This window comes from Ursus arctos, chromosome X (genome assembly GCF_023065955.2).
Source record: "Ursus arctos isolate Adak ecotype North America chromosome X, UrsArc2.0, whole genome shotgun sequence".
Taxonomy (NCBI): Eukaryota; Metazoa; Chordata; class Mammalia; order Carnivora; family Ursidae; genus Ursus; species Ursus arctos.
Genome location: NC_079873.1, coordinates 19,054,909 through 19,057,952, shown reverse-complemented (window position 1 = coordinate 19,057,952; position 3,044 = coordinate 19,054,909). Strand labels below are relative to the sequence as shown.

General features: G+C 39.9%; 1 pseudogene; it reads left to right on the top strand.

The window, feature by feature from the left end:
* Positions 1-1,500: 1,500 nt before the first annotated feature.
* On the top strand, positions 1,501-2,526 carry LOC113242210 (centromere protein N-like; annotated as a pseudogene).
* The last annotated feature ends 518 nt before the right edge of the window (positions 2,527-3,044 follow it).

The following is a 3,044-nucleotide window of genomic DNA, read 5'->3' as shown; positions in this document are numbered from 1 at the left end:
GATGTATTGATCTCTGAATGCTAAACTAGGGAGTATGATCCCAACTCCTGTGTGAGCTGGTGGTGGTACCTCAGGAAGACTTATTTCCTTATTTTATCCAGCCCCTTTTCCTACATGGTGTGGGCTTTTAGCTCCTCAGTTCATTTTGACAAATTTACTCCATGTGGCTTTTAATCCCTTTTATCTGGAGACTGATATGGTTTCATTGCCCTTTTAGAAAAAGGTAGGTGAGACCCTGAAGGTTGAAATAGGACATGTTGATAGTGAGAGGGAAGGAAGAGATGGTGGATGTGCTCCCTGGTCATCCTTGGGCCAGTCTAACTTAGGAATCCATACATATGTGACAAATGGATTCCATACAAGTTCTTTCACAGCCACCTCTAGGAAAGTCTCTTCATGGTTGGAATCCCGTCTCCAGTCAGAGAATCACTGTGTGTGTGTGTGTGTGTGTATGTATATGCATACACATATCAGCAAAATGGACGAGAACACAGGAGATGTGGGAAAAAGTAGAGAAAAACAAAAAAGGGAAATAAGTGAGAAAAAGGGGGTGAACTGGGAGAAATCCAGAAACACAAGGATGGGTGCAGTGTGGGTGTAGCCAAGTGTCCCCTCATCCCATTCTTATGTGAGGTGTCAGAGTGCATATAGACCTCATCATGTATGTGATTGTGTTCAGGTCTCTGTGTTAGGAGCCTCTTTGTTTCTGTGGGAGGATAATTTCCTATCCATTTCCTATCTATACTTAACGCTCCTCCTTTAAGCAGGTGACTTTGTACCAAGTGGGTTTTCTCAAGGGGCCACGTTTTTCCATATTTTTAAACTCAGCTATAGTAATTTAATATGTCCTAACTATATACCAAACATTATGCAGCTTAAAAATATTACTGAATTCTTTATACAGTTCTTTGGTGTAGGTTTTTTTTTTAATATATGAATTGCTCCAAAAACATTAACAGCAAATGTAATGTTGTTTTTTGCAATATCCTAGCACCATTATGTAGGCTGAATTTGTGATTAATAATTAATGTAAGAACATTAATGATGGCATTATAATTTCTCAATATAATATAGTTAATGTTTTGACATCTGTTTTATGTGGCACATGAGGGAGCCCTGCCAGTTGTGCTGGATTTCAAGAACAAGATTGTTTAAGGTAGAGTTCAATATCCTCCCTCTAATAGGAATCAGAGGCTTTACGCGCTGGTCAAGACTTGCAGGCACCCACGATTGCCAAAGCTTTCAGCTGAGTAGGAGATGGGACACAAGCCCCTGTGCTGTATACAAGTCCCACCTGCATGGTTAATATTTTCTTTGGGCTGCCTGGAAATAACTCTCACAGTGAAATGAGGACTGTTGTGAGTTTATGGGTGAGTTTGTCCCCTTTCAGGAGATGAGCTGAGAAAGACTGTTCTTGGGTATAATTTTAAAAGTGGATCACCTCTAGGGAACAGCTGCTGAGGAAGGGGCATGACTGACCGTGTTGGATGTGCCAAAGAGATGGATGAAATTGTGACCGAGCTTGTCAAGAGAGCCATTTTGAAAATCCCAGTGACTGAAAGGATGGCACTTCTCCAAGCTGGGATTTTTTGTCTGCAAATCAACTGCAGACCACAAACTTCTGGCAGAAAAAGGAATCTCTTGTTTAGAACTTGGTTCTGCTTTGTGAGGAGAAGCCTGCAAGTCTCGATGATGCAGCCCTTTTAGACATCATTTATACTTCATGTCATCGGCACCAGCAAATTTGCGATATTTTTTAAGTGAGTAAAGGGCGAGGTGAAGACTTTGACCTGTTTGATATGGAACAATTCAAAAGATCAGTTAAGAAAATTCTTTAGGAAGCCTTAAAAAATGTGATTATCAGCTTCAGAGATGCTGAGGAGAATGCAGTATGGATTTGAATTGCGTGGGGAATGCAGTATGGAAAGCCACACCAGTAGAAACCTGCTTATGTGGTGTATTATTCCCAAAATCCATATGCCTTCTTCCTCCCAGCTGAAGAACAATCCACTCCTTCTGGGGCAGGTACTGACAGTTGCTAACCAGCACCATCAGATTGTAAAAATGGACCTCAGAAGCCAGTTTCTGGACTCTCTTAAGGCCATTGTTTTTAATCAGGATAATCAGACCCCTGAAACTCTACAAGAAAAAACCCGTGGCCTGGTTATAAACATGGATTCAAGGATCAGTCCTGAAAATGGAATAGAAAAAGAGTCTAGGGAGTGACTCAAGAAACTTAGAGACTATTCTCAACTAAGACTAGAACTCGTACAATATAAGCTTAAAATGAAATTCAAAAGTGACTTAAATGGGGGCATCTTGGCTGAGAGAGAAGAACCCCTCTGGTGCCTAGGAAAGTTCTCTAGCCTGCAGCTTCTGGAAGTGTTGAAATTCTTAGCACCAGCTGGTACTGCAGATGCACTACTTTCTCCATTGCTCACTTGCATACCCAACAAGGGAATGAATTATTTTAAAATTAGAGATAAAGATGATGAATGTGTTTTTATAAGCACAGCATCTCCTTGACTATATGCATTTCAGTTAATAACTAGCTGGGTAGCTTCTGTTTATAAACTTGTGTTTTAGAAATTAATCCTTAATGTTGACGGCTTAGAAATGTTCACTATAATTGTTGGGACTGATTTTTCCTCCTCCACTGTGTATCTCCCCAGTATCCTGCAAAGCATAGCAGTTGTGGGCCTTTAAAATGTGATGGGATGTCCCTTTTCCCACTCCTGCCTCTCCTCAATCCTAGAGAGGTCTGGATCCAATTGTTGATTTCCAGGGATATTCTCTTAAGCTTTGGATCAGAGAAAGAAGCAGCAAGAAACTATGCCCAACTCAAAACTTTCTAGGAGAACCATAAAATTGGTTCATTCAAAGGGTAGAGTTGGATCCATTAAGTTATGGCAAGATGTAGTATATCAGATGATTCAGTTATATGAAATAATGGTTTCATTATAAATATACTTTTCATAATCTGTTTTATAACACATATAGTACTCAAACTGACCAATATTATATTGATTTGTGAATAAAGATAT